Raw genomic sequence first — 22307 nt, forward strand, 5'->3', positions numbered from 1 at the left:
CTCAGTATTTCATTGCAAACTAAAAAAACAAATTCATTTTATATTTTTTGCCTAAACAATTGCATTTGTAGCACTTTATTTCTTCCAAAATTATGAATATAAAGCTAGTATTGGAAATGGTACAAATGTCCTGCTTCATTTAAGCCATTTTTCAAGTCTCTGTGGTGTTCACATCTGGAGTTATAAAGCTTTAAATAGGGTACCCCCTAAATGGGCAAGGATTGGCCAGATTTGACATGTGCGCTAAGGGGTTAAAGAAGAAGACAGGTCAGTAAGCACAGCTGAGCTCCGGTTGTATTTATATGGGCTGGCAATATTGTAGGCGGTTAACTGAACATGTAGATGATATGTTATTATGCAGTCTATACGTTCGGTGAACGGCAGGTAGATGTGGTACTAAAGCAATAGTTGAGAAATAATAGACAATTATCAGTGAGCAAATAAGCATGTATCAAAAATAAAAAAAATCTAATTTTATTTATATAGCGTATTTTACAACAGTTGTCACAATACGCTTTACAGACAACCCTAGCCTAAACCCCCACAGGAGCAAGCCTAAGGCAACAGTGGCAAGGAAATACTCCCTGTGGCAGATGGGGAGAAACCTTGGAAGGAACCAGGCTCAAGGGGGAAACCCATCCTCCTCTGGTCGGCTCCGGGTGCCGACTGGTGACCAGCATGTCAGCCAGTTTATGCACAAGATATGATATGTGATGTGGCTCAGATGATGGGTGGGGCCGGGTGGCGGTGATGGGGAACAGCAGGTGGCGGCAGATGTGGGCAGGGTGGAGGCAATGACGAAGGAGGGACTGGACCGCAGAGGTGGGGGAGACCAGACGACTCTCGAAGTACTCTCGAGGGTTGGGGCAAGAGCCCCGCCGGCAGCGTGGGGAAGAGGGTGGAAACGGCAATTAGGGAATTTGCAATATAGCAGACAGTGAGTAAAGTGCCAGTGGTATGTATTAGAGGGACCCCGCCAGGAGTAGAATATGGCTGCATATCTACGAGGACAGGGATGGAGAGCCCATGCAGTCATGAGGGGTAGACAACCATACCCGCCTATCAAGAGCCAGTCCATGTAAAGTCGGGTCACAGCTGATTGACAGGTGACAGTAAGGAAAGGATTGCCACCTACAAAGCTCTATGACTACAGGCTTCTCGCACCCTGTCTCCAGACTACAACTGATTGTAAGCCTGAGCATAGAGGTGCGATTTTAATATAGATTTAGATTTAAATATTGAGACTGATATTGTATAGACGCTTTCAACGGTAACAACATAAACAAACGTTAGTGCGCATGTGCGTTGTTCTGGCCCTAACTTAACTTCCGGCAGACTTCTGCAAACAATCAATAACAGAGTCCCTATAGACTATTTCTGATAACAAGCAAAATAAATAAGTAAATTAGCTAGCTAGTTAAAACTATGTCTAGCCAGTATTATTTGGGGTTACGAGTCGAAGAAAAGAACCATTACTTGGCCAAACTCAAATGCGATTGTTACACTACAACAAGTGACAGAAACAGATAACTGTTGACAGTATTGCACCTTGCTGAGCATCATACATTCCTTGCATAATCCATAACTGTTCTGGGTTACATGCACATTCCTGTGTAAAAAGTGCACTCTTTCTATGATATTGCTTAAAAATGATGATTAGAGACACAAACTGGGGCTAGTGGCCAGCATGTGTAGCCAATGCAATTACTGTAGGTTATTTATTTGTATAGCATGCATTGATGGAAAAACATTGTGGCTCTTAATAGTTTGCATCATCTTGCTTGGTTACCACAACAAAAAATGATCAGGCAATGTAACGCTGTCAAGTCACTGGAAACAGGTATCATAACGTTAGTTTAAAATATAGCTAAAGCATATCAACTACTAGCATTGATCTAACGTTACTGTGCATAATTTATAAAATGTTAGCTACGTTTAGCTAGCTAGCTACAATCAATTTAGTTAGCTAATTCATAACTATTGCAGGCTTCTTACTTCTTACCTGTACCTAGTTATGTAGGGAAAAATGTCCTTGTTAACCTCCTGTGGTAATTTTTTCAGTACTTTTGTGATTTTTTTTTTTTTGTGCCAGCAAATATATCAGAGGCGGTCCAGCGCTAGCTTTTGGTTGCTAAGGGGACGTGTAACGACCACCCCATATAAATGAATGGAACTTGACATATATTTGATAGTATCCTGTCATGCGTATTGGAGGTTAATATGAGAGAGGGTCTCTATCAGCAAGTCTAGGAATCCGTACATATTCACTGTTGTAACCCAAGTCGCAGGACGCAAAATAGCCGTTAGGAAAGCAGTTTGAAGTTATGAAGCAACGTCTGCGCCATTGACTTTAATGGGTCGCGATGAGATAATTACGAGCGTGTTGCTTGTCTTAGGTTGATATAGTAAATAAGGCTGTATTAGTATTACTAAATGTGTATGTATGAAGTTGATTTTTTTTAAATACTGTTTATTATGTGTATTTTTACAGGACTTAGATTTTAATAGGTAACAATGTCCAGTTATTTCTCAAAAATACGAAGTAACAACGGGCAAGCACCAGCTATAATAATCGCAGGGATTCAAGCAATAAGTTTCACAATTCTCTAGTGGGGTTAAATTATGTATTTTTACAAATTTTCGAAATGTTGTTTGTTCCTGAGGTCAGGTTGCACCCCACAGCACAACAAAGTGAGCCCAACATCAGTCTGCTCATCAGTTTAACTTTCACTCCGTTTGTATTGTATTGTGTCATATTAGCCAGCAAACACAAACCCAATAATGAACAAACACAGAGCGGAAGTTAACTTAGGGCCAAGCGCATAACCTTGGCAACGCGCGTGCGTCCGATGAAAGCGTCGATAAGAAATTTGCTTCAGGTGGGATTTGGACCTGTGACTCAACGATCTGTTGCCCGTGACGTTACAACTGAGCCACAAACTGACTAGCTGTAGAGACTCGCAATTTTCTTGGGTAAAAAGATATATTTTGCGTGTGTATGTGACATTTTGATTGGATGGTGTTGGGGAAGAATTAGCTGGTGTACGTAAAATGACCAATGCGGAGGCATATTCTTTGTGGGCTAGGAGCATTTCTGGCAAGAAAAAGGAGGAGGAGAAAATGCGAAATCCCCTTAGTTTGGGGCTTTATTATGTGGACATGTGAAGTTGTTTATGAATTCTGTCTGTTGCAATGGGGTCAGAATGTACAGATATTCATGTTTTTAAGGGCTGTGAGTCTGTGGCTGTTGCGATTATTTCTGTGGGGAAAACCTGAAAAGTGCCAAACTCTCGGTGCTGTATAGGTATGGGGCATACCCTGCCAAGGCATAACTGGCTAGATGGCATACCTGCCATCCCAATTTCTGCCTTGTCCTGAATTTATTCAAAAGACCTACAACACTGAAGAGGGAGTGAGGCAAGTGGGCTGGTTTTTCATGTTTGTCCAGTTTTAAATAGTAGTTTAGTCTCAACCTGTATCGTTTAATAAAATACTTGGACAGGATACAGTTGGAAAGACTGTCATCTGAATCTGCACGTGTTACGTATTTCTTAACTATTCCTAACTATTTGTTAGCATGTGGTAACATGCTGTGTTATTCAAAGATGTTTTAAGAGTAGTATAGTATCTCCCCCCCCCCCCCCCCCCACCAAAAAAAAAAACATAATTGAAGATTAAAAAATTGTTTGGGTTGAGAGTAAATATTTTTTTAAGAAACAACAATTCAATGGCTGTATATTGAGTAAGTATTAGTGTTAGAATTCTGGGAAAAAAAGAGATACAATTACTTTACATGTGAACACAATATCAATAACATAACATAAGTGACAGTTATTTAACTGATACTTTCCTCGCTGCAAATTGAAATCTCTGCAGCAAGTCATTTTATCACGAGAAAGTACTGTAGGCATTTGTTAGGGAAATTATTCAAATATTTGACCTTGTGGCCTGTTTAAATTAATTTAATTATACTTCCCTGTGTAATGCTGTTCTCTACTTTATGGCTTATCCAAAGAACAAAATATTTGTTTGTATTGATAGCAGTAAAACCCTTAAAGCCCAAAGGCTGTGAAATTAGACGCTGGTGTCTAACCATTACATTGTCATAAATAATTGCTTTAATTGGTCATTGATTCAAGGTGCTGTGCTATAACCCATATACTGTTGTAAAACTTAGACTCTTAGCACTTTGATGCAAAAAACCCAAGCGGAATCGATGTAGGTCCCCCTCGTGTCGCCAAAACAGCTCTGACCCGTTGAGAGTTTTTAAAATCACGTGGAAATAATTCACCCTCTAACAGTATCTTAGTTTTTTTTATAGCCCTGTAGCAACTAATAGTGTAATAAACTACCAATAGTGTAATAACTCCCAATAATGTAATCCATTAAAAAAATTTTATGGAATAAAAACCAATAATGTAATATGTAGTAGTAGTAGTAGTAGTGTACTTTATTGATCCCGGGGGGGAATTTGCACTGTTGCAGCATCAAAGACAACAAAGTAACACAATCAGATACAAATTTACAGTAGATACAATATATCAGATACAAATATACAGTAGATACAAATATATACAGAAATCCAAATATACCAGAGGACACCTTCAGAGGTGGAGTCCATGCCTCAACGGGTCAGAGCTGTTTTGGCAGCACGAGGGGGACCTACACAATATTAGTTAGGTGGTTTTAATGTTGTGGCTGATCGGTGTACATTTGGCTGTATTAAATTTCATTTGCCAAGTTTCCGTCCACTTCTGGATTTTATTTAAATATTTTTGGATTACTTTAGTAGCTTCCAAACTATTAGCTGGGCCACCCAGTTTTGTATCATCGGCAAATTTGACTAATGTACTTTCTATGTCCCTGTCAAGGTCATTGATATAAATGAGGAAGAACAGTGGTCCTAGTACTGATCCTTGTGGGACTCCACTTCTAACTGTTCCCTGCTCAGATAATATCCCTCCTACTACTCTTTGTGTTCTACCCTTCAGTCATGTGGTACCTTATCAAATGCTTTTTGGAAATCTAAGTAGATAATATAATACGCCTTGTTACAATCAAAAGATTTGGTAGCTTCTTCAAAGAATACCAGAAGGTTTGAGACATGACCTTTCCTTATGAAAACCCTGCTGGCTATTTCTTGTGATGTTGCTATTTTCAAGAAATACCTGCCAGTGGTTTAAAAATGATCTCTGCTAACTCTTACTCTTGATCTCTGTACTCTTGGGTATATGCCATCAGGACCTGCTGCCTTGTTTGTCTTTAGTTTATGTAATTCATCCATTACTTCTTTGTCCTCTATTTCAATATCTGATAAGACATTCAGAGTACTGAATATGCCTTCCAGTCTATCGGTAACCTTTTCTCTAGTAAAACTCTCGACAAAATAACTCAAGCATACGCTGGCCCAGTGCAGCAGTACCCCTCCAGTTTAGGTGCAGCCCGTCACGCTTGTACAGGTCACCTCTGTCCCTGAAGTAGTCCCAGTGGCCCATAAACCTGTACCCATCTTTCCTACACCAGATTTGTAGCCATGTGTTAAACCTCCAAATAAAATTTTGCTTTCATCTACTTGCACATGGTACTGGTAGTATTCCAGAAAAAACTACCGTGGAGGTTCTGCTCCCAGTCTTTTCTCCTAGCTCCACAAATTTGTCCTGCAGAACCTCAAACCTACCGTTACCTATGTCATTGGTTCCTACATGAACCATGACTACTGGATCCCTCCTCGCTTTGGCCAGGAGCTTGTCTGCACGCTCCAGGAGGTCTCCTACCTGGGCACAAGGCAGGCAACATACCGTACGAGACTCCTTTTCATGCAAACAGACTATGCTGTCTACCCCTCTAATAATTGAATCCCCCACTATCACTAACTCTCTTTTCTGAGAGGATGTGGCCACCTTGATACCCACTTGAAAGCACAATACAATCCTGTAACAAACTTTTTCAAACACCGCTCACTCCTTCCACCACAAACAGGAAGTGCGTGTCAGACACAAGCAATCGAGCCGGAGGGCAGCAATCTCAGGCAAGCTTGAGAATGTGTCCCTTCTAATACAGTGGTTCTCAACCTTTTTGGGCAACTGTACCCCTTGGAAAAACAATTCCCACCCGAAGTACCCCCTTATCCACCCGGACAAAAAAGGGAAATATTTCTATTAAAAGTCTTTTCCATGACAAATAAGAGCATTAATTAAACCAGTTTACACACATTGTCAGCATAAATATTGACCAAATGTTAGCTCATTCTGCTCAATAATAACTGTTATACTACTTACAATTCAGTGAGAAACTTGGGCCTGTCTTCCACTGATGAGCTGTGTTATCCGGGGGGGAGTGTGGCCACAGCAGTGATCAAACTTTTCCCCAAGAAGAGTTTGTTCCTTTGTTTTGTCTTAATCGGAGTCATTGCTGAGAATGACACTTCACCGACATCAGTAGATCCAAAAGGTAGTAAATGATCCAAAGCACGTTTTCCCAAGTCTGGGTACTCCTTTTGAAGTGAGCACCAAAACTGTGAGAGAGTTATGCTTTCAAACCTCATCTGCAGGCCACGGTCTGAGGAAATGTCCAAAAGCTTTTCCTGAATGTTTGCAGGCAGTTTATCTCTGCTGGCCTCTGGCAAGAGGAAAGGGTTTCTCACCCAGTCCAGTCCAGCAGATCTCTCCTCAATGTCTGGGAAATGTGACTGGAACTCATGCACAATCTTATCCAAATGTCCCTCTAGAATTGGCTTGATATGAACTCTCTCATTGTCCTCAGTGCTAAGGTAAGCATGAAGCTGAGGAAAGCAACTGAAATCCCCACCTGTACATGCCCTTTTCCAGATTTCTGTTTTCTTCATAAAAGCATTGACTTTGTCCAGCAGATGGAGAACGTTTGAGTCCTTGCCTTGTAGAGTCAGATTCAGATCATTCAATTTACTGAACACATCAGGAAGGTAGGCAAGTTGTGCTAGCCATTTGGTATCTTCAAACATTGTGGCGAATGGAGATTTGTACTCTGTTAGAAAGGTGTGCACTTCAGCACGCAGCTCAAATAATCTTTTTAATATTCTGCCCCTGGACAGCCAGCGCACCTCTGTGCAGCAACAGTTGCTGGTGTTCAGACCCCATGTTTTCACAGAGCTGACAAAACAGTCAAGAATTCAGTGGCCTTGACTTTATGAAGTTTATGACTTTGCCAGCCTCATTTAAGACTTCATGTAACTCGGGGCTCATTCTTTTGGAGGCCAAAGCTTCCCTATGTATGATGCAGTGTGACCACTGTGCAGTTGGATTTTGTTTCTTTACGTGAGCCCCCTCACTCGACCGGTCATGGCAGCTGCTCCGTCTGTGCGGATGTTTGTGTAGAAATTCCAGCTAATTCCGCGATCTCAGAAAAAACTTTGACGTTGATGTCCTCTCCAGTAGTTTTCCCCGTTAAACTTTTGCAAAAAAGAACATGCTCGCAAATGTCGTTGATGTCCCTGTATCGCATGAACGCAACCAACTGCGCTTGCCCGCTTATATCCGTTGACTCGTCAAGTTGGAGGGCAAAGGAACTAGCCACTTTAAGCATGTCAACAATATCAGTTGCCATTTCATCAGATCCTTCGGGAAACAGTGTCGTTTGACAGTGGTACATTCTTAAGTGCGTCTGCTGATTTTTTATCGAGAATGGTCTCTGCCAGCACAACTGCTGCAGGTAATATTAGCTCCTCGGCAATGGAGTATGGCTTTTTAGACTTCGCCACTATTAAAGACACTGGATATGAGGCTTCGAGTGCTTTGGTTGATGTTGTCGATGCCTTTTGCATTGCCAACTGACATGATCGAAATTCTAAGAGTTTTTCTCTTAAAAAAGTGGGGTTGCTTACCAACATGCAATGTGTGTTTAGTGTTTAGATTCCGCTGCAGATGCGCGGGCTTCATGCTGTTATTAGCCAGCTTCTCTCCGCAAAAGAAACATTGCGGTTGCGGTGGATCGGCAGCTGTAGACATAAACCCAAACAGCACATATTCTTCGCGAAAATGTTGGGTTTTGACTGTTTGCTCGATCCTTTTTTTTTGGAGGTTCGGGAGGATTTTTGCTGCTGCTCGCACGTTTTAGCCAGTTGTCCATTTTGTCCAACTGCACAGCTAGGTAGCAGGTGAACTGATGTAGGCCTAGGCTACGCTGCTTGCGTGTGTGCCGATGTTCCTTCTTGCTCGCTACTGTAAATTGCATTGATGTAGTCTCATACTAATTACGGTTTTAACACAGTTTCTATCTTTTGAAAAGAAAAAAACTGTGTATTTTACCCTGCATAATGCAGTTGCTTTAAAATATATATATATATATATATACAAAAAAAATTAAATCAAAATGTTATTAATTTATCAAATCATCTCGCGTACCCCCTGCGACCTTCCCGCGTACCCCGAGGGGTACGTGTAACCCCGGTTGAGAACCACTGCTCTACTACATTCTCATGTAACACTATTATAATTAGTTAGGCAACACCATGGAGGGGAGGGGGGGGAACACTTAAGCGTTTTATAATTAAGTTTAGTCTTTTCCACCCCATTCATTTGGCCCTGAAAATAAAACATTTAAGCCTACTTTACCAGAGGTTGCGCTAATGCAGTATTCTGTATGTTTTACGCAGAAAAAGAGCCAAAATGCAGGATAAAATATATACTGCATTCTATACATGCACATATTCTGCTGTGTTTTTAAGATTATAAAGGGCGATGACCCAGACTTGAATCACAACTGCATAATTACTCTTGTTCCTTATAGATCATAGATACATTTATGGGACTCTCCCCTAAGAATGTTTCATCTTTTTATTTAGCAACACAATGTAGTCTCTGTGTCTCCCACCCTCAATACTTAATGACAGAGCTCACATGTTTTGTCAGAGCACTTAAGTCTCCTGGACTTTTCATAAAATAATCTCCAGTGGTCTCCTGTATGGAAAGTCCTTGGTTTGTGGCCCATTGATGCGCAACCGAATACATGCAGTCAGATGTTTCCCCTGCATCCTGTTCCTCAAGTCTGCCTTGAACTGAAATGTAAGAAGTGCAATTTGAACTTTTGGAGCGACAATGGGGATTCAATTTTTAAATTGGTTTTAAATCAGTGTAAATTCTTACTCTTTTCATTGTTGAAAAGTCCCCCTCACATTTTATAGATGAGATGGGTATTGTCAGGGCAATTGCTATCACCTGACTCAGGCAAGGATAGAGCTGTCCTCATTCTTACTCCTGGGAATCTAGCTTCTCCATGATGGAAAGTTGCTCTGAACTCTGAAACATACAGCACTTTTATATAACATTATCCAGCCCCCCTCCTGTATTTTCATGGTGGTAGTTACCATGGACAAGCAGGCTGCCTGTAGGAGGTCTACTGGACTGCTTGGTGAGGATGCTGAGCTTGCCCAAATTGCTTTGATCATCCTCACTGGCAGCTCCTGGTTTAAGCACACTGAAGGTCCCCAGAACCCCCAAGTGCTGAAAACCTCCTGTCCAGGCTGTCCTGGAGGCCATGAGAAAAATATTATATAGGATATATATAGGATACTTATCACTAGGGCTGCCCCCTAATAGTTGACCAAACCGTTAGTCGATGAGAAGAGTCTTAGTCGACCAAGTTTTCATTGGTCGGTTAGTCGCAGGAAATTTTTTTTTTTTTAAAAACCTCAAACTCCATTCGGGACCTGCGCCTTGTCGTTAAAAAATTGTTAGACTATGTCAAGCAGGAAATCATCCAAAGTGTGGGATCATTTCGAGCGTGTAAAGGACGACCCCAAGCAGGTGACATGCAAACTCTGCATGCAAAGATGTGTTTGTAACATAGGTGTTTTTACTCTCTGTCTCGTTGCTTTAGTTCAGTCCCTGGAGTCCGGTTTGCTGGCGGACGTCCACTCGCCATGTACCCTACAAAGCATGCGTGCGCTTAACGTGGTAGAATGAATTGAAAACGCTGTAATCTTCTGCACGGCTGTCTATTCCACAAATGACACAGAAGTTAGGGCTACGGCCATGTACTCTATTTATCTGACTCGATAGCCATGAAACTAATCATACACTGCCAACTCATTGCTGCCGTTAAATGTGTTGATGTTACATTTTTGTTTGTATTCTGACCTCAGAAAAAATGGAAAGTTTTCATTCCATGTTGAGGCTACTTTTCCGTAGCCCTGTTTATTTTTCCACTGATATTTCTCTTAAGTGTTTCATTTTGCTGTGTATTTAGGGGTCCAATCAGCGAAGCTGCTGGAACCCTATTGTATCTGTTAGGATTATTATTAGGGGTCCAAGCAGCGAAGCTGGTGGAACCCTATTGTATTTGTTAGGATTATTAGGGGTTCAAGCAGCGAAGCTGGTGGAACCCTATTGTATCTGTTAGGATTATTATTATTATTATTATTATTATTATTCGTTCTTATTTTTCTCCGCTAAAATGTCTGAGGCTCAGCAACCATAAGTTGTAGACCAACCAAATTTGGTAGGTGGGTTCCTATGGCCCCCCACTACTCAGTCACTACAAATCACCTATGTCGGCCAGATGGTGGCGCTATAACAAAGGGTAATACTTTAAAAGGCCATAACTCCCACACCGTAAGTCAGATCAACACAAAACTTCATCGACCAATGCGTCTGAATGTGCTCTACAACTTTTGGGACCACCTATGTCCGCCATAGTGTTTGCCGCTTGGATTCTATTAGTGGGTGTGAAGCTGTAGCTCAATCTATAGTTACGCTCTAGTAAACTTCTTTACAAGCGACATCCATGGCGACGCAAGTAATCCGACACCGTAGGGTCTAGTTTTTATCAGTGAGGGTAGGGTCTGAACGTCGGGGAAGCAATGGAAGACAGTGCCAGCCAGAGTGCATGCTAGGCTACCAAAAGTTTGTTAGTAAAAGCTTTTTGAGAGGATGAATAATTACTTTTCTTGAGCATGGATCCATTTGAAGACAGTATCGCGTGAGTTCGTTTAGTCTTTGAATTTGTCATTATGCTGAGAAATAGCTTAAACATTTTATTGATAGTATTTGAGTTTCTGTGCAAATGCGCGAAAACATGCTGGTATAATAAAACAATAGGCCTATTTCACAAGATGGCGACGAAAACCGGATGTAGGGATACTTTGTTCCCGGTTACTGTTGCTATGGACACAAGTCCATTTCTGACAGCGAAAAATTGAGCCTAAACAGCGACGTGTGTTCTCACAGTCTCTAATAGCTCTGTCAAAGTTCACTGTCCGATGTTATCCGCATTGCCAGTGAAAGTTAAGCGGTCTAAACTAGACAAGGGCTATAAAAGTTTAGAGAAGTTTATATTCGGTTATGAAGGTAAGTATAACGTTAGCTCTGGTTCGCCAGAGTTAGCCGATTAAAGAGATATTTCACTTCGACATAACAAATTATTTTCTGGAGGCGACTCCATTGTGTTTTTGTAGCGTGAAGCAACATTTGCTGTCCGTTAACAGCATCTCTGTTCCTCTCGGTTGTCCCGAAAATGAATGAATAGGGAGCCTGACAACTTTGAGGAAAAGCGATTCTGTTAACGTTGACGGTCAGCAGGGGAGGCAGAGCTATGTAAGTACAATGTGTTAGGCTCCACAAAATTACTTGTTATACCGAAGTGAAATATCTCTGAACTAAGTTTTGTACTACCGTTACTATTTTGTGACATGTTGTTTGTGCTGTAGTTGTTCTAATAAAGATTTATATTGCTTGTCAGATTGCCTGTGTAATGGTGTTCAGTTCACTACCGAGCTGTTTGTTTTCATCGCTGATGAAAACTACCCACACATTTTAAAATCAGCTGATATATCTTAAGTAGGCTTGTCGCGATGTCCGTCAATACATTTTGTAATTACAATTAACAACTAAAATAAACGTGCATCTGCAGTTTCAACATTGAATATCCAAATATGTGCTTGCTAACAAGCTAGCTGGCTAAAACGTAATTTGCTAATCATAACATAAAATATAGCTAGCTAACTGATTTTATGACATTCTTGAGTAACAAATACCACATGACTGAAAATGCGTTCGTTCTCAATGAACGATAAAAAACAAAGGAGTTGGTAGTGGACTCAGACTTTTGGACCCAAATGTATGTGAGGAGAAAAGTTTAATATTGAGTGTAATCTTATTGATTCACAAAGCAGTAGCTAACTAGCTAGCTATCGTAATGAGTTAGTTTATGTTAGTTTGCAACAGTCATGCTACCTAGCAAGTTTTCTTCTCATTTTGGAGCACATCTGTGGGAAAGCTGTGAAAGGACAAAAATTCTTCTTCGAATTGGTACACAGGGGAACGCAACAAAACTGGTTGCTCTTCGTCGCTGCCATTGTTTTGGTGGCTGTTAAGATAACCGGAAATGAGAGACCCCTACATCCGGTTTTCATACCCGGAAATGTGAAATAGGTCTATGACAGTAATAGATATGTAGTCCGCTTCGTTCCATTGCTACCATAACATAACACACTATATTGTGTCTACAGCTGCAGTTTCTCTCTGCAATTACTAACATTGAATATAAACAAAAGACGCAATTTATGCTGTACTCTGCCAATGTCTAAATAAATAATACGGTACTCTGAGCGTAGGAAGTAGGATGGCGAGTTGATATTTTTTGCTACTAAAAGTTTGTTAGTAAAAGCCTTGAGAGGATGAGTCATTACTTTTCTTTAGCATGGATCCATTTGAAGACAATAACGGGATAGTTTCTTTAGTCTTTAAATCCGTCATTATGCTGAGAGAAATCGTATTCTCAATTTAATCTCTACATTGACTGTAAGCTTAGGGTTGTAACTAGGTAGCTGTTTCGTGGGTGACTTAGTTAATGCACTCGTCTTAACTATTGCTTGTATTTTTGCATAGACTGCGTTGTTGCTGTTCTTGTTTGTGTTAGTGTTAATCAGTTTAACCTACAGGGTCCAAGTTGAACTATGCAGTTGTTCCCTGCACTTGGAACGGTACTTCTCTCTAGGGTTTTCAACACACTTGTTCCTGGTTATGGTTATACACTTTGTTGTACGTCGCTCTGGATAAGAGCGTCTGCCAAATGCCTGTAATGTAATGCAATATTCCGTAGCAACAAGATAAACCCGACAATAGCCCTAAAATATGCCAATACGGCAGTGAAAACGCTGCTCACTGAATAACGAAATAAAGGAGACATTTAAAAAAGAAAATTATACCATGTAATTCTACAGTCAATATCTGGGACTAAACATTGAATAAATATACAACCTTAACGTTGGTTTTACGCGTGTAGTTGTCCCTTTTGAGGCTGAGTGGTCATATATTGTCTTGAACAATCCATTTGTGAAATATACGCGCATCTGTGATGCCTGGGTACCTTCAAGAATAGCTGTGCGTAATACCACACCTGTTGTCTACGGCGTTGTCGCCCTTTTTAGTACAGCCTGGCTTGATTGACAATTCATTTATTCAGTAGGTGAGAGTATAAGCTTTCTAACGATGTAGCTATAGCATAACGGAAAGTGTTCTTATCATCGCATTCACTTCCGCATCTGGGGTAGCATTAAAAGACGCTGCACCTAACGAAACGTTGTCAATGATTTTCATAATTTCTTGAGAATACTGTTATTATTGAGGACTTCGGGGCATAAATAAGCCATATCTTTGCTGATAGACCTATCTGACATCGTTTTCTGGAACAAAACAGAAGCAGATAGGACTTTGTCATTGATTTACTGTCTCTGTCTCTATACTACTGAACACAGATAAAATGTCATATTGCTATGTAAGTATTACTGCTCAAAATATTTTAGTTATATACGTTATTTTTGAAATTGAGTTTCTTTAAATAGGTATTTCACACTGTAATGTAAGCGTTAGTAGTGTAATATTTTTTGTGAAGCATGCAACAGTGATGACGTGAGAGTTGGAACATTGCCAAAATGTGGTGGACAGTTGCAAATTTTCATGTCTTCCTATCCCCATACAAGAAAACATACGAGAGTACAGAGTATAGAAATACATACAAGACTTAATTATTACACATTTAGGTACTGTACCACAATATTTTTGCATTATTTTTTAATCTGATTGCAATGTTCCATCTTAAACCTTCACAAGGGGCTCATTTATATGCTTTATAATGGACAAAATGCATTTTATTCAGTTTTGGAGAGATTTTGGATATGTTTTTGGACCCCTAGATATTTTATACCACTGTACTGACGGAAAGCTTGTAATTCCCACTTGGTCCCACTTAAAAATGATGCAACAGTGAGTTTCTTGAGTCAAAACAGTTGATTTGTAGTGAAATGTGAATATGTTGTGATTTTCAGCAATGCATAATTTAGACATTTTGGATAGATTTGGAGACGCTGGGTACACTGCTTAGTTTTTGCTTCATAAATGTGTGGTTCTACATATCCACCCTTAGATTTTTTGAACTTGTGGTCAAGAAGTTTTTCATCCAGCATATGTATAGTTTAACCTGCTGTGTATATGCAATCTCTCAGTATTTCATTGCAAACTAAAAAAGTGCAAATTCATTTTTGATTTTTTGTCGAGACAATTGCATTTGTGCCCATTTGTTTCCTCCAAAATTATGAATATAAACTAATCTGCATTAGTTTTGTAAATTGTACAAATGTCTTGCTTCATTTAAGCCATTTTTCATGTCTCAGTGGTGTTCACGTCTGGAGTTACAAAGCTTTAAATAGGGTACCCCCTAAATGGGCAAGGATTGGCAAGATTTGGCATGTGCGCTAAGGGGTTACAAAGAAACGAAAAAAATTTTTCGTAGTTTTTAACGCTGTTTTTTATTTATCATTTGTTTTATAAGTTATTGTGTTGGTGTTACAAGTTCATAAGTTATGTGATGTTATACTGTTGAAATAAATTAACAAAATGTTCAGTCTCCTTTCTGGTTGTTCCGACACATTGAGAATCATTTCTGGTTTTGCCGTTAGCATTGTCGTTAACAGGCGGCTCGCTTCGTGCGTGCGCTTGTAAAATTTATATTTTAAAGGCTCATTATTACGGTTTTGTATTTCTCTGTAATGTAGCACAGTGTTAACAATGTTACTTATAACATTCTTTCTCAGCCCTGGAACTCAAACCATTTTCTGATGCCCCAAAAAATATACATTTAAATAATTAAATTAATGTCATAAACGTTTGAGGACTAGTCAAATAATGGCTTGTACTAACGACTACTAGTCGACTAGGAAAATCTTTGGTCAAGGGCAGCCCTACGTATCACAATATCTTATAGGCCTTGTAAGAAACCATTCCATTATATTCTGTTCATCATAATTTACGTACAGGTCATCACAGCAGCTCTGTCAGTACCCAGACTAAACAGCTTCTGGGTTGAAATGTTCTTCACTGTCAGAACATTTTTTATGGCAGACACGAATGTCTCCCAGCCTTCCCATTTGGCACAGACACAAGATCAAGGAAGATGCTCCACAGCTGACTTTTCTGGTCCAAGTATCTGGAAAAATGCTCTAAGATTTAAGAAAGTGTTATGCAATATCAATACTTGTGATGGATATTGTTTTCCTAGTGTTATTATCATTGTCATCCAAGTTTAATAATACCTGACATGCAGGTCCAGTTGCCTCGAGCCCAATGGCCACACCTTGACGTTCTTAAGTAAAGGATCCTCCACCACCTTGGCTATAATCGCTAGCATGTCATCAATTGTGTAATGAGACTTGTAATTTCTGTTCTTATCAATCTTCAAGGGAATCAGAGAAAATATAAAAATATGTTAATTTATGGTAATATTTCTAAGCAATACTGTTAACATTAAAAATTGCACAATTGTATATTGCTACCCATTTACCTTGAGCTTCTCAAAGTAGTTGCACCCAAGCAACAGTAGTGGGTAGTTAGTGTGGTGGGCCTGTTTACATTTTGTAATGCGATACAGGCATTTAAGCCCACCAACAACCGCTTTGTGCTCCAGCACAATTACTCGGTCGAATGCAACCAACAGAGAGGAACCTATCTTTTTTTAATTTTTTTTTTTTTTGAACGATCCACTGGAATTTGTTTTATTTGCAAGACTGTACACATTTAGTAAAAGAATCCAAGGATTTTGCCTCCTGTCTGTTTCCGTCTGGCTTCTTCATGGTCCATGATGCCAGCTCAGGTGGTCAACACAATGTACCCGAACTGTTGAGAAGGCAAGAGGTTGTTCTGCCACTTCTCCAAATCCTTAAGCTGCAGGTCGAATCGGGGGCTGATGACACCACACTTTGTTCAGCCTGCCTGTGAGATTAACAACTTTTTTCCAGCTCTGTGATCGTCGATAATCTCGAACTCGCCAATGTAGCCGTGCTTCATCATGACGGTAAGGAAGCGTACAATGATTGTAGAGCACGGCCGGATCAGCACCTGGCGTTTCCCATGTTTCTCTGCATTGTTGATGCTTTTGAGCTTATCGGCGAGAACGTTCATGCAAACCATGATGCCAGTTCTGCAATATGGCGGAAAGAGCGAGAAGAACCTATCTGATGTAAATGTTGTTAGCAGATCTAATATCAGATCTAATATCACTTCCAAGTAAAAAAAAAAAAAAAACATACATTAATTTATGACTATTTACCTTTTGCCACCATGGCTTGAGCTTTTACACTCTGCTGGTAATGCTTGGTTGCCAAATGTCTGTTGATGAAATAAATATATCTGGTAACCATTCTCAATGAATGGTCGATTTGCCACTCCCCTTTTAGCAGCCTGATTTTGTTGCCAATAGAGCTGACAGAACATTCCTAACTGGAAGAGAAAAAGTGTCATTAACAGTTATATTTAAGAGTTCTATCTTTCTGTAGTGAAAAAAAACCAAAACAAGAAACTGCCTCTAAATAATAAGAGAGGGTAAAATGTATTTATATTTGAAAGGAGAGGAACGACTTGAATCTGGGGATTTCAAGCCACTTGGGGTCCCATCCTGACGTCTGGTGTTTGTCAGGCCTCTCTGCTTGCTCTTCTGTTGTTTCTCTCTCCTGTTCCCTTCCTTCTTCTCTTTCAGCTCATGCTCTCCTCTCAACACCCTCTCTTTCCTCTGCTCTCTCATTTATCCCTCCACTCGGCCTGAGTCACAGTACTCTTCTCTCCTCCTATCTCAGTCCCTGCCTCAGACTAAAAAAATGCATGCATAAATAACAGGAAGTTCATGGTTAAAGAGAAAATGATTAATTTTAAACCATGGAAGCACTTTTTGCATGAAAAGGATGTGGCAGGATGAACCATGAAACTTAAGACAATCTAATACAATGCGATACACAACAACTAAGAAAGAAAAGTGATTAATCAGACCACTCATAGGGTCCACCTTTAACTAGCTAAATTGAGTAAAATACTAAGTAGCTTCTACAAAGTGTGGGTTGATTAACTTTTGCATATATTTGCAGTCAAATGAGTAGCCTGAATAGTAGTAGAATAAATGCAAAAATATCCTTTTTTTGTTTCCAAAAGAGAATTGGACATCAGAGCCCTGCTAGCAGCAGAACCCTAGCTTGAAAGCCTAGGGAGCAGAATATTCCAGGCAAGCAGAGAGAGATGGTAACCAGTGCAGAGAATGTCAGGGCACTGAACTGACAATGTATCAACCTCGCTTGCAGTAGCTACTCTTGCTCATGAGCCCGTTGCACAATGATACAGCCTCCTGTGCATTGCAGTTAATAACCACATATTCCGTCAAGTTTTCATTTCAAAATCATTACGTTCTATTGTAACTAAAATAAGGAGTTGTAGCCTATGTGATAATCAAAAGTGAAATACATTTTTTTTCAAATGGTTTAATCGTGTGCACGGGGAGAAGAGATTAGCAATTCAATTTTCTTTGTCCCTTAGGTTTTGGAAAGAATATATATAAATATGTTTAATGAAATTGTTGTCTGGTTAGCTACTGTTGCTACTTACCCAGCAGTACATGAACAGTTCTGCCTATTGACAGTGCTGCTGAGGCTTCTCTCGTGTACACTGGGAACGATAACATTTTGCGCTTATATTTTCCTTATTATACGTTATAACATGAAGTTGTCTACATTTGTTTCTGTTGCATGCATTTTGTACTTCCGGGTTTGTTATCCAATTGGCCATTTCCATTTCCAGTTACTCTGTTTGGAAAAGCTGCCATTTGCCCCTTACCAGTGGAGACTAGCTCTTCAAACTCGTGCTTGGTGGTTTGTGTATAGACGGTTTCATCAGTGGCACGCGCGTTGCCAAGGTTATGCGCTTGGCCCTAAGTTAACTTCCGGTCTGTGTTTGTTTATTATTGGGTTTGTGTTTACTGGCTAATATGGCACCGATTACAAATGGAGTGAAAGTTAAACTGATGAACAGACTGATGTTGGGCTCAGGTTGTTGTGCTGTGGGGTGCAACCTGACCTCAGGAACAAACTATATTTCGAAAATTAGTAAAAATACATAATTTAACTTTGTAACCTCACTAGGAAATTGTGAAACGAATTGATGAATCCCTGCGATTATCACAGCTGGTGCTTGCCCGTTGTTCCTTCGTATTTTTGAGAAATAACTGGACATCGTTACCTATTAAAATGTAAGTCCTGTAAAAATACACATAAACTGTATTTTAAAAAATCAACTTCATACATACACATTTAGTAATACTAATACAGCCTTATTTACTATATCAACTTAAGACAATGAATTATGTCATCGCGACCCATTAAAGTCAATGGCGCAGACTTTTCTTCATAATTTCAAACTGCTTTCCTAACGGCTATTTTGCGTCCTGCGACTTAGGTTACAACAGTGAATATGTACGGATTCCTAGACGTGCTGATGAGAGACCACCCTTTCTCATATTAACCTCCAATATGCAAGACAGGATACTAGCAAATTTATGTCAAGTTCCATTCATTTATATGGGGTGGTCGATACACGTCCCCTTAGCAACCAAATGCTAGCGCTGGACCACGTCTGACTTATTTGCTGGCACACAAAAAAACGTGAAAGTACTGAAAAAATAACCACAGGAGGATAACAAGGATATTTTTCCTACATAACTAGGTACAGGTTGTTACCGATATTTCGCCTATTTCATATATAGTTGCGAATCAGTTTACGCTTTCCTGTCTGTCGAACGAAGGTGGTCGAATAGGTGCTCTCACTCTAGCACTTTGTTTCAGGTAACAAACTCATAATAAGCGATAACTAAGCTGACCAGTAACACGCCTGAAATAGTTATGAATTAGCTAACTAAATTGATTGTAGCTTAATTAATTCATTCTAGTTAGCTAGCCAACTAGCTAGCTAGCTAAACGTAGCTAACATTTTATAAATTATGCACAGTAACGTTAGCTCAATGCTAGTAGTTCATACGCTTTAGCTACGTTTTTTTACTAACGTTATGATACCTGTTTCCAATGACTTGACAGCGTTACATTGCCTGATCATTTTTGTTGTGGTAACCTAGCAAGATGACCCAAAATATAAGACCCACGATGTTTTCCCATCAATACATGCTATACAAATAAATAACCTACAGTAATTGCATTGGCTACACATGCTGCCCACTAGCCCCAGTTTGTGCTTCTAATCATCGTTTTTAAGCAATATCATAGAAAGAGTGCACTTTTTATACAGGAATGAATGTGCATGTAACCCAGAACAGTTATGGATTATGTAAGGAATGTATGATGCTCAGCAAGGTGCAATACTGTGAACAGTTATCTGTCACTTGATTTTCTGGTAATGTAACATTAGTTTGGCCAAGTAACGGTTCTTTTCTTCGACTGGTAACCCCAAATAATACGGGCTAGACATAGTTTTAACTAGCTAGCTAACGTAATTTACTTGTTATTTACTTTGCTTGTTATCAGAAATAGTCTAGAGGGACTCTGTTGTTCTTGATTGTTTGCGGAAGTCTGCCGGAAGTCAAGTTAGGGCCAGAACAACGCACATGCGCAGTAACGTTTGTTTATGTTGTTACCGTTGAAACCGTCTATATTGATTGCTTCCTTTGATTGATTTTGATTCCTGTCTTGCCCTTCTGGTTGGTTTGCTGTCCAGATTTGGAGTTTGCCCACTGGCTCATTCTCTTCTGTTGGTTTGCAACATGATTTTGTGTGTTTGACACTCATTGTATTCTACTCCAATTTGGCATAGCCCCTCTGCTTTTTTGCTGATTGGTTTTGGTGTTTGACCATTTGCTCGACCGTCTTGCTCTGCTCGCTGTGTGGCGACTTCGGTTAGTTAGTGTCAGCCCTTCCATCGGGACACAACTGTTATTTTTCCTATATTATTTTTGAAGGTTCTCTGTGTGGAGTTTTAACACACGTTGGCGGTACACTGTTTGGACTTCTGGTGTCAGACTACTGACTTGTTGTCTGAAGTTCAATATTCAAAGCCATGCACAGTGCCTTTCGAAGACTAACCAGTTTTCGGTTTGCCGTTTTATTTCCTTTACCCATTTCTCATTAATTTCCCTTAACTTACTTTCTGTTGCGATCTGACCCTAGACCAGATCATAACAACAGTATACCTCAAAATAGCCACCTTTGGCTTTAAGTACATTTAAACAAGTTAGTAGAAGTCTGTCCAATTTTGTAAAGTGGGAAGTGGAGTGTTTGGTGGGAGGTGGAGGGATAGTTAATCTGAGTGAAATCTTATTGGCCTTGTGCTTTTTAAAATGACAAGTAGCCTAATGCCATTGCCTATCCCTGTTGTGCTAGTAAGATAGGCACTGAAACTGCAAGAAATATGGCAAAGAACAAGGAGTTAGGCTAGATGTGCAGGGCCAAAGTAAATATATTGTGGCAAGAGGGATATTCCCACCAAGTAATCGCAGAGAAGCTTAAGATTTCCAGGTTCAGTATTCAGTACACACTCTGAAGGGTCCAGCAGATGGCCAGTAATGTTAACAGGAAAAGACCAGGAAGATCAAGAGGAAGAAGACAAATATCTTTTTTTGTCCAGCAAAAGAAGCCATTGTAAAACTATACCAACACTACAGGAAGAACTCAATGGGCCTCATTCGCAAAACTTTTCTTAAATGGTTCTTACTTTTGTTCTTAATGTGCAGACCTTTGTTTTTGTGCATATCCCAGGTGTATGAGATGATGAATGCTGGCTGTTTGTAAATTTTATGCGCAATCCTGTTAATGTGATTTGGTTAAGGAAACAGCCATGAACAAATACTGATAAACAAATTATGAATTGCCAAACGTTCTTACATGCAGTTTACGATCAAATGTGATCGTACACACGTTTTGTGAATGAGGCCCATTGGAACTAGAGAGAAACCAGTTTTTCTAACTACAGTGAAATAGTGGCTATTTATCTGCTGGTCTAAAACGATGTGTATCTGTGGAAAAAGCTCTTGCTACATGCTGTTAACAGGAAGAAAAGACTCCTGTGGGCCAAGCACCATCAATGCTAGAAGAAGAAAGATTGGGAAAAGGTAGATACACATCCTTTTAGACCAGCAGATTGTAGTTTCTGTTTCACTGCAATCAGGGAAATTGGTTTCTTTCTAGTTGTATGAAGTCCTTCATGTAGTTCTGGTGCACTGTTGCGATAGTTTCTTTTGTTAGACATTGCAAGATATTTGTCTTCTCCATTTGATGTTATCTTTCTTCTTGCTGGTCTTCTCCTGTTAACATTACTGCCTTTCAGTTGGACCCTTCAGATTGTGTGCTGAACACTGCACCTTGAAATCTTAAACATCTGTTGCAATTTATCGCAGGGAATAATTTTGCCACAATTTGTTTACTTGGCTACGCACATCTAAGCCTATCTCCTCCTCCTTAGTACCTATTTCTCCCATGGCGCGCAGGAACTGGCGCCATGGGCTATGCATGGCAAGTTGTGGTCACTCACTCACGGACGACCTTTAAGGGATGTTATGTGGGATGCATGCGCAGGTTGTGCTTCGTTTAGTAGGACGCATGCGCAGGTGGCGCCAGCTAAAATGTGTCTGTGGAAGTGAGTTACGCCGTGGGTCTGGAGGGTTCCGTGCTTGTTTTAATAGTCTTTCCTTACACTACAGGCCAATGGTAATTGGCTACCTCAGGTTTGAAAAAATTTTAGGTAGATATGATTTCAGTCAGTTTATATATGCCTCCACCTCCCTTCCAGCCCTCTACCTTCCACTTAGAAAAATGATTTGATAGACTTCCAATAATTTGTTCAATTGTGATTAATGCCAAAGGTGGTCATTTTGAGTAAATTTGTGTCTGAGATTATTTTTAAGTAAAATTGTATTGTAGGTAGAAAAATTGAAAACATTTTTTAATTTTTTTTGTACCTTTGTTTGTTCGATAAATACTTTATAAATTAACAGAATTCTACTCTTTAAAAAACCACAGG

The 22307-nt window shown here is 39.8% G+C and overlaps 2 protein-coding genes and 1 pseudogene across 10 annotated transcripts in view; 1 reads left to right on the top strand and 2 right to left on the bottom strand.

Annotated features, from left to right (window-relative positions):
* Positions 1-22307, bottom strand: part of LOC135257884 (NADH dehydrogenase [ubiquinone] 1 beta subcomplex subunit 1-like) — a 417122-nt gene that overhangs the window by 338912 nt on the left and 55903 nt on the right. The gene's annotated exons all lie outside the window — the stretch shown is intronic.
* The window catches only part of hmbox1b (homeobox containing 1 b), a 424932-nt gene that overhangs the window by 288098 nt on the left and 114527 nt on the right, over positions 1-22307 (top strand). The gene's annotated exons all lie outside the window — the stretch shown is intronic.
* Positions 16008-16521, bottom strand: LOC135257881 (small ribosomal subunit protein uS8-like; annotated as a pseudogene).

This window comes from Anguilla rostrata, chromosome 6 (assembly GCF_018555375.3).
Source record: "Anguilla rostrata isolate EN2019 chromosome 6, ASM1855537v3, whole genome shotgun sequence".
NCBI classification, from domain to species: domain Eukaryota; kingdom Metazoa; phylum Chordata; class Actinopteri; order Anguilliformes; family Anguillidae; genus Anguilla; species Anguilla rostrata.